The sequence below is a fragment of the Nylanderia fulva genome, unplaced genomic scaffold (genome assembly GCF_048542155.1).
Source record: "Nylanderia fulva isolate GAGA-0341 unplaced genomic scaffold, ASM4854215v1 Scaffold435, whole genome shotgun sequence".
NCBI classification, from domain to species: domain Eukaryota; kingdom Metazoa; phylum Arthropoda; class Insecta; order Hymenoptera; family Formicidae; genus Nylanderia; species Nylanderia fulva.
Window position 1 is genome coordinate 13,558 of NW_028190516.1, and position 13,208 is coordinate 26,765.

Sequence of the window (13,208 nt, forward strand, 5' to 3'; positions counted from 1 at the left end):
GTATCATAGAGATATGTACATATATCCCATAGCAAAATAAAATTAAAAAGCAAAAATTCACTTAAAAATATACGAAGATATATCATAAATAAATTATAGTTTTTTTCTTTCCCAATCAGTCTCAGTCTCCTTGAGGTTATAAAGGTTATAGGTTCTTATAACTTTGGACAAGAATTCTCTTTTATAATTACGAAATATAGATTTTTAACTTTATATATAATCGTTATAATTAAACATAGTATTATCAAAAAATGCTTACCTTTTCCTTTACAACAGCAAACAAGTCAATGCGAGTTACTGTAACACGTGATACCACGAGTTGCAACGGTCTTACGTCTACTACGTAGCGAAGCCGGCGCCTACTATACACGCACACATGTATTCGCAGAGCGTTCGGCGCAGAAATTTAAGCCAATGATTTAATAAAATTATGATTATCGTTAACATCTTTTATTGTACATTGCAAAAATTATTTTATTACAGTATTATACCCAGCAAATACCAGTTACAGTTATATAATTGTTAGTTTAATTTTCCACTCAACAATATAATGTTATAATTATACACGTTTATATTTTTTGAGTGGGAAATTACAACAACAATTATATAGCTGTAATTTGGTGTTTGCTGGGTACATGTATATATATTACAATATATAAATTATAATTTGGATTACATGCAATATTTCCGAAATATTAATGTCATGTTGCTACAATGTGCTGGAATTTTGTGCACCTATATCTCTGCAATGTCTTTATAATGTTGATTGCAACTTGCAACATTGCAACGTTGCTGCAATATAATTGCAATAATCTGTGTGTTGGGCGAGTTTTCACGGTGTTTTCATACTAATTTATATAGCAAGAAATTATTAAATCAATATAATTAAAAAGTAATTAAAATAATACTATTTATTAGTCTATAAATTTACGACACTGTTCTATAACAGACTCTAGAATTGATTTGTTCTCTCCTTGTCTCTCTATTACGCTGACGATATGTAAAGTTGATGAAAAGTATAAAATAAAAAGAACAATCAATTGCCAAGTTTAATAACGTCCGTGTCTTACGTTCTGAACATTGTTTACTCTTTGCATTATTATTTTATTATTATTATGTATCGTTGTACAATTTGAAAAATGTAATTTTTGATATTTTTGCATATATATATATTACACACATATGTGCATACGCATTATAAAATTTACAAAAGTGGGTGCTTATTAGCCTTGCTACATTACTGCCTTCTGCTACGGAATGGCCACATAAGTATTATATATAGAGGACGCGAGGGAGTCGAGAGCGCGATAGAGAAATAGAAAGAGAACGCTGCATATGAACCCCTGCTGTCCTTGTCTAATCGGCGAATGCGCATGGCACACGTCCCCTCTCTCTCTGCTCATCTCTATGCTCTCGGCAGACTCGGCTATAGCTCTCGTGCTTGCTTTGCTTTGCTCAGTGTTTAGCAGAATAAGAAGAAGATTTATGTTTTTAATAACAAGTTAATATAACAAACTTTCAAGATGACAAAAAAGTGTATAATTTGTAAAGAAGAAGCAAGCATAAGGTGCTTTCCAATTGTTTAACACATTTTAACAAAAACATACACAGGAAGGCACAAAGTGTAGCGATGTGCACGACTCAATTGGAACAAAGTTAATATTCGACTTTTGAGTAGATAGTGAAGGATTCTTATAACCTATCCATCTTGATATTCTATAATCCATGGCGATAGTAATGATCGAACTAATATACGAGACTCGAGTTGAAAAATATAGGTATTTTAATATTTTATTATATTTAGCGTTTATATGTTGTATATAATTTCATATAATTTATAATTATTAAATGCATAATATTATATTAATATATAAATATGAATGAAATTTAATTATTAATAATATACATAACCTGAACTATATGCAAAAAATACAACTTTTGTTTTATTTATTAAATATAATACAAAAATTAATTGTACAAAAAACTCATTAATTCGAATTACTTACTTCAATGATACTTTTAATAGTTTTTATTGTTTATATTCAGACTTTAGTATAAATACTTATAATATTCTTTTAATTATTAATGTAAATATACTTTAGTCTTCTTTTGAATACAACTTTTGATAGATAAAAAAAGAAAATTGCCAACATAACCGCCGTCAGTTTGCAACCGCACATTTAATTGTTCCTAGAAAATAGAAGATTACACAGTTGACTAGTAGCACAGATTAATAGACAGATCGCCAAAAGGCCTGCCTAAAGAAGAGACCGCCATCTTCGTGCGATAGACTTTGCCCCTTACCGACACACTTTGCCCCTGGTTCGAGTCCGTGCTAAATTTTCGTAGATTTGAACCAAAAGACTTTGCCCCTGGTTCGAGTCCGTGCTAAATTTCGTAGACTCGACCAAAAGGACTTTGCCCTGGTGCAAGTCCAGGCTAAATTTGTTTGACATTACCAACAGACCTTTGCCCCTGGTGCGAATCCAGGCTAATTGATCATGAGACCAATTTGAGAGATTTGGCCCCCGTTGTGTGGTGTGAGAGAGAGAGAGAGAGAGAGAGAGGAGAGGAATATTTTACATATGCATATATTATATATAACATTTATTAAATATAAAAATATATTTTTTACACCTAAAATGTTTTTTTATTGAAATAATCACGATTTTAAATGTGATTTAACACAGTGTTCAAAAATTTTTTAATTAAATTTTTTCATTAAATTTTATTAAAGAAAATTACTTGAAATTTTTTACATTAAGAATTTAAAGGCTCCTTATTCTCTTGTAGAAATTTATCACTACGCCAATTAATCACTTATTTCGAGTATTTTAAAATACTATAATATACAGTAATTTAAGTATTCGAAATAAAAGTGATTAATTACTCGCATAAGTGATAAATTGGCGTTACTAGTAATAAATTTCTATAAGGGTTGAAATAAAGTATAAGAGATAAATAGGCTATATGTGAGCCGTATGCGAAATGTGAGATGTAAGACGCATATTAAAATTTAATTTTTCGATATAACCTTTCAAAAATGTACACGAGGTACAAAAATTAGCTTGGACATTTGTAAGACTTAAAATTGGGATTAATTCTCAATTCTATTAATTAAATTTCGATATAACACACCTTACATCCGCGCACGGCTCACATATAGCCCATTTATTAGTGCAATTTTTAAGTTCCTTATTTTTCAAAGTTCACCTTTTTACGTTATCAAATATTTTTGGTACGTTTTTCAAGAATTTTATATTTTTACTTACCGCAGTTTCTTATCCAAATGTTAAAATCTTTTATCGCAGTCTATAAAAAATTGAAACAATTTACAATTTTATGATATAATATTATTATTATTACAATTTCTATATATATGCACATCTGTCAAATATCGTGATTTATTTCACATTATTATTATCTATTTTAATTAAAAAAAAAAAAAAAAAACACTTGCAACAATCAAAATAAACCGCCTGCCGCGAACGGAAAATGCCAAGAAAGCACGCAATTTCCGCGAATCTCGTAATTTTTTTGAAAAATCAACAATTTCAACGAAATTGTAAATTCTTCATATCATTGCACAAGTATAATTCACAATAATAATTTTCAGTAACTACGATAAAAAATCGTATACTGAAAACCGCAAACGAAGTGCAATGGGAGTAAGAGTAAAGTCTGTGATAAAATTAATTGGCAATAGAAAATTAATAATTTTCAAATAGAAAAATTTTGAAATTACCGAGGATTTACAAATAATAAAGTAAAAATATTAAATAATTTATGTTTTCGAATTTTGCTCGCGGAGAGGATCTTTAAAACAAGATTTTTAGAAGAGAGGACCTTTAAAATATAAACAGGCAAAAACGTTGGAAAAATTAAAGCGCGCGTTTAAACAGATAAACGCAATGAAATAGATACGCAATTGTTTTTACTTATCGCTGTAAGCTCACAAGCCTCTGACGTGCTATACACTTTTATATAATATACAGGGTGTCCGGTAACTAACGGACCAATGATTAAGGCGGATTCTCTGGCCAATTTGGAGACGATTTTTCCTTAGCAAAAATGTAGAGAAGTCAATAATTTTCGAGTTATAAGCGATTGAAAAAAATAGATTTTTTGAAAACTAAACGTTTTGGAGTTAAAAGTCTAACATAATTACATTCTTCAGTTAATTTCAGGTAGAGTTTACTATAATAAAATTTTAATTTAAGGCTTAGTTATAAAGATATATAATGACAAAGATTGGAAAGTTGTAAAAAATGATGACCTTTTTCGACATTTTCGCTGAAGAAAAATCGTTCCCAAATTGACCAAAGAATCCATTTGTAATCATTGGTCTGTTAGTTACCGGACACCCTGTATATTGGACACGAGTTTTCGTTTGTTTCAGATTCTCGAGAGTTGAAGTAGGAACATACGAGTATCATATATCGTTTGTGACTTGCCGAATGAAAGCAAGAGAGCGAACGAGATGATGAGCTTAATAGCTCATAATGTTATAAATAAATAATAAAAAATTATAACCTGACCTACTAGTTATTGAATCTTTTTTAATAAAATGTTTCATTATTATTATCATCTAAGTCTAAGTCGTTTAATTACTTTTTAGTTTTTTAATAATTAATTTAATTTATTCTAGTCATTTTTATATGAGAAAAATAATATCACGTATACGTTTATAATGAATTAATATATTTCGGGAACCGAATTATATATTCTTAATAATATAAAAGTGTTCAAAAATTATATTTGACTTTTAATTTTAATTATTTTTTAGCAAAGAGTTCCGAAATCTCTTACACACATAATGGGGATTTTTTTCATCCATATAATTCGCAATTAAGTATATATGTTAATTATTAATTTTAATAAAATAAAAATTAAAATTAAAGGTCAAATATAATTTTTTAAACACAAATATATTAAATTAATTATAAAACATATACCCATGATAGTATTTTTCTCGTACAAAAATAATTAGAGTAAATTAAATTAATCATAAAGATTAAAAATTAATTAAAGAATTTAAACTTATATTTTATATAATAATAATAAAACATTTTATTACGTCAAACCGTCGTGAAATAATTAAATAAAATTTGCTAGTTACGTCAAAGTCAAGTTTTCTAAGCTTATAAAACATTTTATTAAAAAATAGATTCAATAAATATAAGTGCATGTTATATATATACTTATATTTATTGAATCTGTTTTTTTTTATAAAATGTTTTATTATTATCATATATAATATAAATTATTTAATTATTTTTTTATTTTTTTATGAGTAATTTAATTTATTCTAGTTATTTTTGTACGAGAAAAATACTATCACGGGTATACGTTTTATAACGAATTAAATATATTTATGTTCAAAAATTATATTTGACCTTTAATTTTAATTTTGTATTTTATTGAAATTAATAATTAACATATATACTTAATTGCGAATTATATGGATGAACAAAATCCCTATTATGTGTGTAAGAGATTTCGGAACTCTTTGCTAAAATAATTAAATTAAAAGTCAAATATAATTTTTGAACACTTTTATATTATTAAAAATATATAATTCGACTCTCGAAATATATTAATTCATTATAAAACGTATACGTATTAGTATTTTTCACATATTAAAATGATTAGAATAAATTAAATTAATTATTACAAAACTAAAAATTAATTAAACGACTTAGACTTAGATGATAATAATAATGAAACATTTATTAAAAAATAATTATAATAGGTCAGGTTAATATTTTATTTATTTATAACATCATAAAATTCTGTCCTTTCCGAAATACGCGAACGCTACGAAAAGATAAATTTCGTACATGCCGCCGGACGAGTTCATGAGCATGAGACGCTCTTATCTTGGGAACGTATTAATAGTTACTGCATTGACCACTACTACGATATGGCGCTGAAATCAGTGAGAAATGCTGGTCTCTCCTTCATCCAGACCTTTGGCGATCTGTCTATTAATCTGTGCTAGTAGCCCTTGAGCTAAGTACAGATGTGTAATGTTGTGTCGGCAATTACTGCAATTGGAACGTGATTTGTGTCGCAGTGTGCATAAAAGTGTCTAGGGAAATCTCAATTGGAAAGCACCTATAAAGATGAGCAGAGAGAGAAGGGGGACGTGTGCCATGCGCATGCGCGATTAAACAAAGACAGCAGGAGCCCATATGCAGCGTTCTTTTTCTATTCCTCTATTGCATTCACTTACAAGCAAGCATACGACTTGCGTCTTTTATATATAATATCTCTATGGATGGTCAGAAAGCATTTTCAGACCGCATCTCGCGTATACCGGCACGATAGAGAAACAAGAACAACACGTGACAATCGGTCCTTGTCTCTCTACGGTGCGTTCGCGTGAGTAATGCAATGGTGTATGTACATGTACAGACATGCACCACTACATAAAACCCGAGAATTGGTTTCTCAGCGTTGGCAACACTGAAACCGGAGTTTCGCGTTGTCACCGCGTGAGGCTTCCAACATCAATTTGGAGTCTGGCCGAGCTTCCTGCCAACCCTTAAGTCCCAAGCCTTAAGAAATTGATCAATCACAATCAAGTATGAGAAGAATAGTCGACTGTGATTAGTCAATTTCTTAAAGCATAGGGCTTACATCATTTATTGTGGACCCGGCCTTAAACTTTAATCCCCCTGGCAAAGACTCTGTCCAGATACTTTCTACGTCCATGAACTGAACCTTCTGCACTAATATATGTAACATACACCGTACACTAATTATTTATTTTCTTCTCTTTCTTTCTAACATTTAAATATTTATAATCGTTTTATTTTTATTATACACAAGACCTTAGGCCGGGTCTACAATAGATGTAGTAAGCTCTAAGCCTTAAGAAATTGATCAATCACCTTCGATTATTCCTCTCATTCTTGACTGTGATTGGTGAATTTCTTAAAGCTTAGAGCTTACTACACCTGTTGTAGATCCAGCCTTAAGTGTCTACACTTTAAGATCTATACTGACTTTATACATAAGTGCATAATCAAGTTTTTAATGTATAGGATGAGAGATTGCTATCATCTTTTAGACTAGACGAATAATTGTAGTTGATTTGTTCTGTATTATTCATATGCTTTATACACCTCTGCAAAATATTTGTCTGGGTAGACCTTTATAAAATGTATATGTTCTAAAAAAGTTCTTTAATATAAAGAGCTATTGTGTCGTTGGTCCCATGGTGTAATGGTTAGCACTCTGGACTTTGAATCCAGCGATCCGAGTTCAAATCTCGGTGGGACCTTTTCAAATAAAACTTTTATTTTTACATAGAAACATAGATATTTTTAACGCTAAATAGACAAGCGAAATGCATCATCAAAATTAATATCAATAACGATAATATAAAAATAAGCAATAAAGCAAAGAATTATTTCATTTTTATATTTTTGTTATTTATATTAATTTTAAAGGTACGTTATTAGGTCCAATAATTATTATGAGACCTCTTATTTAAAAAATGATTATTCAACAATGAATAACACTTATTTATGTACAATTTGCCTAAAAACATTTGTAATATGCATATAAATACGTAATTTAGAACAAGAGCTTACTTATAGTGACTTTAGTACATAGCCATTTAATAAACGCAATCGATTGAAAACACAATCGCAATTTAATAATTCGTTAAAATTTTTCATTAATATACATTTTATAAAGGTCTACCCAGACAAATATTTTGCAGAGGTGTATAAAGCATATGAATAATACAGAAAAAATCAACTACAATTATTCGTCTAGTCTAAAAGATGATAGCAATCTCTCATCCTTTTTATACATTTCTAATTATTGAATATACATATATATATACATAATAAAGTATTTCACATGAAGTGTTAAACATAAGCTGGTTTTCTCCATCACTGCTAAAGATATTTAATTTGATTTTTTTAATTAAATGGTGCCTGAAAATTTAATGGATAAAAAATGTTGGGAAAAAAAGGCCTCTCATTTTTTAAAAATAAAACCACTATATTTTTTTATATCGATTTTTGCAATCTTCTACATAAAAAATTATAAGAGTATATAGTATGATCAAAAAGTTTGTATATTTTAATGCAACATAATTTTATATAAACTATATATATTATATATATATATATATATATATATATATATATCTTGTAAAATATTCATTTTTCGATAATCTTTACTTCAACTTTTATTTTATACATAAAATTTGTTATACATAAAATAATGAAAAAATCATTAATGTAAAGAGAACACATAGTTGTTTTTAAGAAAAAATATATAGTAGCTTATTGATAATATTTTTCAACACTTATTCGAAAACTATATTCCGCGAAAGAAGCAATAATAAATTATCTCTCGAAAATTATCTCTGCTGATTCTTTACTTGTATTTTGATTTCAGCGAAAAATTAAATTATAAATTTGTTTGATAGTTATTGTTAATGTTAGTTTGATAATTATAAATATAAATATAAATTTAAAGTGTCAAACAGGCAATAAGAGCCAAATCGCGGATGACAGTGCGTTATCCCAACGAAACTAAACTCGTTAGAATTAAAAACCTGTGCACAAGGCACTAAATTTTAATTGGTCACGGCCAAGATTTAAAATTGGAATAATCTCTACAAGAGATTTAATTCCATACATCCCCTGTTCCCTCCTTAAGGAAATAAATGCGAGAGAAAAATATAGATCCGAAAGACGCTGGAATCGGGAATCGAACCCGAGACCTTTCGCTTGCCGGGCGACTGCTCTTCCATCTGAGCTATTCAGATCCTTTTTTAAAAAACAAAATAAATATTATTAATATTTATCTATAAGATAAAAAAATTATACTTTGAATCTTAAAAGTTATTCTATGTAAACTTTACATGCGTTTATGACGCACATTTAAATATGAAATAGTTTTGCCTAGTTTCACACATCGCGTAGTGACAAGAATAATAATAATAATATGCAATAATGTTTTATTGGAACATGTTTTGTTGTAATGTTGAAAAGTAATATGCATTGGTATATTAAAGTTTTATATTATTATACATATAGATATATATTATACTACAAACTATAAACATTGTTTATTGAATTTTGTAGGATTATTATTATATTATTATTATTGATTATTATTATTATTTGATTATTATTATTATTATTTAATTATTATTATTATTATTATTTGATTATTATTATTATTATTAGATTTTTAGGTTTCCTCAATTTTCTCTTCTCTCTCTCTCTCTCTCTCTCTCTCTCTCTTTCTTTTTCTCTATTTCTTTCTTTCTGTTATTAATATTATATATATTTATATTAATTAATATTATATATGTGTATTATATATATATATATTATATATATGTGTATATTATATATATATATGTGTATATTATAATATATTTTGTGTATATTATATTACATATATATATATATATATATATATATATATTTACTATATACTATATATTACCTTTCTTAACCTTTGTCTTATCCATTTACTCGGATTAACATTGTCCAAGTATACTGCTAATAGGTACCAGAGAATGATATGCATTGCAAGCACCACGCAAACAGGATCATACCAATAGAGATGATAGTCTTCTTGGCATGAATAATATCATGGATATGTCGTAGAGTAATTAATTTGGAGAGCCATCGTGATCAAAAATAGGAGATGGGACTGATGTAATTGCGCGATTTCATTTTCTGCCAAATATTTTTCAAATCTTCAGTTTCATAATTGTCTAATAAAAAAATTATAATATATATTTTTTATAAATTATTATATGTACATATTATTTATCACTTGTATAAAATGTCTCGCAAAATTATCTGATACTACTTTGTTCTTTAAAAATCCGATAATTCTAGAATGTTCTATATAATACGATTAATCCATACTTACGAGATATTAATTTTGGTTAAATAACTAAAAACTAGTAAACTTGGCTAAAAACTAGTAATAAAAAATAGAGGGTTCTATTGAAAAAAAATAAAATTGACCTTGAAATGACTTCTAAATCAAAGTCAATAAAGTCATCATCAAGGGCCTAGCTTTTATTTTGAATTCTACAACTTTCGTATTTAACATTTTTTTCGTAGGACCACTATTTTCGAAGATAATTGGTCGTAATTCCAAATTTTTAAACCACCCTCTGTATATTGTACTACTTATTTACTTATATGCCAAATTGGAGCGTTGTATAACTCAAACAATTCTCGAAATGTTTAAATTTTCAGAAAAGTTAGCGTGAATATACATACACACACACATAAGGACATTTATTTTTTAAAATGTGATTTTAATGTTTTGGAACATTCTGAATACATTTTGATGATATAGAAATATGAAACTTTTTTTTTTACGAAAACAAAAAGCTTCATCTATAAGGGAGCAATAAACGATTTAATTGCAATTCGATAAAATATAATTTTACTACATATCATATTTATATAACTTTTATGTATACTTGTTCGAACATGTTGATTTTAAAGAATTATCTCGTCATCTCTGCGAATACTATATATATTTAAGCTCGGTCTACAATACCCAGTGAGAAATGATTAGTCAAATCGTCATCGATTCGACATCAATTCGACGAATTTGACATCGATTCGATAACGAATCGATGTCGATTCGACCATCATTTCTCACTGGGTGGCAGTAAGTAAGCAGTAAAGGCCGTGGCACATAAAAAAACGTAAGCAGTAAGCAGTAGAACTTAAGCAAATCGACTAATCACGTTCGAGCAGTAAGGCAGCCATTTTGAAACTTAAGCAGCTCTGTGAATTCCGTATGGATAAAATTCTTAAGTCTTAATTTACTGCTTACGTTTTTTTATGTGCCACGACCTTAAGAGTAAACAGTACGAAATGTGATTTGCCCATTTCGTCGGGAGTAACGAAATGAAGCAAATCTCATTTCATACTGCTTATTTTTACTGCTAATTGTATAGACCACGCTTTACAATGTAATATATGTGTAAATACTTAGATATGTATGTTGTGCGTGATAATTTTCAATTTAAAACTCCGAGTACTTGCCATGGCCATGTTGGATTGTGACGTCAGAGACGCGAAAAAATACACGCTGAAAATTCTTACGCGCCATTTTATTAGATAAAAAAATGTTTTGATGAAACACAACTTCAAATAACTTTAACACGCTTTTAAAATACTCCGAAAACTATTTTTATACCTCTTAATAATTAATCAATCGTAAAATAATTGTGACATCAGACATATCAGACTTTGTCATACGAAACTATGATTATAAAGGAAAAAAGATAGATTTTCGGACTATTTAAAGTGTGCTAAATAAGCCAAATATCGGAAGTAATGTTTCATCGAAATCTTTTTATCTAAAAATGGCACGCAAGAATTTTTAACTTTCTCGCTTCTGACGTCACAATTCCAATAATATATATGATCAGCGAGGGCCCAAGAGCCTCAAACAAATAGTACGAGGTGTGTTCAAAAAGTATCGCGAATTTTGAATTTCCGCGGGTTACGTATATTCGATTTTCGATTTTTTTGTGGCGTTATGTTGGTACTCATGTTTCTCATTTATGCCGACAAGTACGGCCATTTTGAGTTAATTTTTGACAGGTGCTTTGCTTGCACGTGTTTTGGCTCGTCTTCGATTTTTGCCTATTCCAAAAAATGGATCAAAGAATCTGTATTAAATTTTGTGTGTTGTGAACCCATGATTCGTCACCAGTTATGACCCTCTGGAGCAAATTTGGGTAGTCGCGGACAGAGTCCAACATCTCCTGAGCAATGTTAATGCGATGCTGTTTTTGGTCGAAATTGAGCAATTTTGGTACGAATTTCGCGGCGACCCGTGTCATGCCCAAATCATTGGTAAAAATCGAATGGCACGAGCCAATCGATATGTTTAGGTCCTCAGCAACTTCTCTAACGGTGATTCGACGATTGACCAATACTATTTTCTTCACTTCATCAATGTTTTCGTCTGTTGTTGACGTGCTCGGGCGTCCGGCACGCTCTTCGTCGTTCACATCTTCTCGGCCCTCGGAAAACATTTTGTACCACCGATAAACGTTGCTTCGGTCCAAGGTAGCTTCACCATATGCCACAGTCAACATTCGGAATGCGTCCGCGCACTTAATTTTGTTTTTCACACAAAATTTGATACAGATTCTTTGATCCATTTTTTGGAATAGGCAAAAATCGAAGACGAGCCAAAACACGTGCAAGCAAAGCAGCTGTCAAAAATTAACTGAACATTCAAAATGGCCGTACTTGTCGGCATAAATGAGAAACATGAGTACCAACATAACGCCACAAAAAAAATCGAAAATCGAATATACGTAACCCGCGGAAATTCAAAATTCGCGATACTTTTTGAACACACCTCGTATATTGGCTAAAAATTCTTGCATGCCATTTATATATATATATATATATATATATATATATATATATTATACAGAATGTTCCATTTTATAAGATCCACATAAATATATCTCTTGTATAATGCATTTTAAAGATTTTAAACAAAAGTTGAATAGGGGGGGAGGGGAGTTGGTACTACTGACTTTTTTAAAGGGCGATTTTCAAAGTCATTTGTTTTTTAAATGAAACCTTAATTTTTTTTTATATAAAATCAATTTTTTACAATTTTTAGCATAAAAAGTTATAAGGATAAGATGGTCAGAAATGAATAGTTACAGAGATATTTTATACTTTATATATATATATATATATATATATATATATATATGAGGCATTATTTATAAAGTAATCCACCCAAATTTTCAAAGTTTTCCAATCACGCTGAAATGTGTAGAAAGTGTAGTTCCATCAATAATAAAATTATTCCTCAAGTTGTTTGGCCCACACCATACAGGCTCTGTGTTAACAGGGACTTGAATAATTTTTATCATTTTGGCCATTACGTCCAACTTAAAACGCTGATAAATTTCAGAAGACTACTCCGATTTTAAAAAATAAGGTGTGATTTCGAAAGATCTTTTTACGTACTTTAATCTTGTAAAATTAGTTTTTTCTTTCAATAACAATTTACATAAGATTTTCAAAAAACAGTAAAAATCAATTTTTTCTCAAATTTAGACATCTTCGATTTTCTTCAAGAAAATCTTTTAAAAAAGTAGAAATCTTCCCCTTTAAAACGCTTCCAAGGCCAAGATGGGCAGGCTTTTAGTTTTCAAG

At 29.2% G+C, this 13,208-nt stretch overlaps 1 non-coding gene across 1 annotated transcript; it reads left to right on the forward strand.

Moving 5' to 3' along the window:
- Positions 1-7,216: 7,216 nt before the first annotated feature.
- Positions 7,217-7,288, forward strand: TRNAQ-UUG (transfer RNA glutamine (anticodon UUG)). Its single transcript has one exon. It is a non-coding gene; the product is annotated as a tRNA-Gln (tRNA).
- Positions 7,289-13,208: the final 5,920 nt, after the last annotated feature.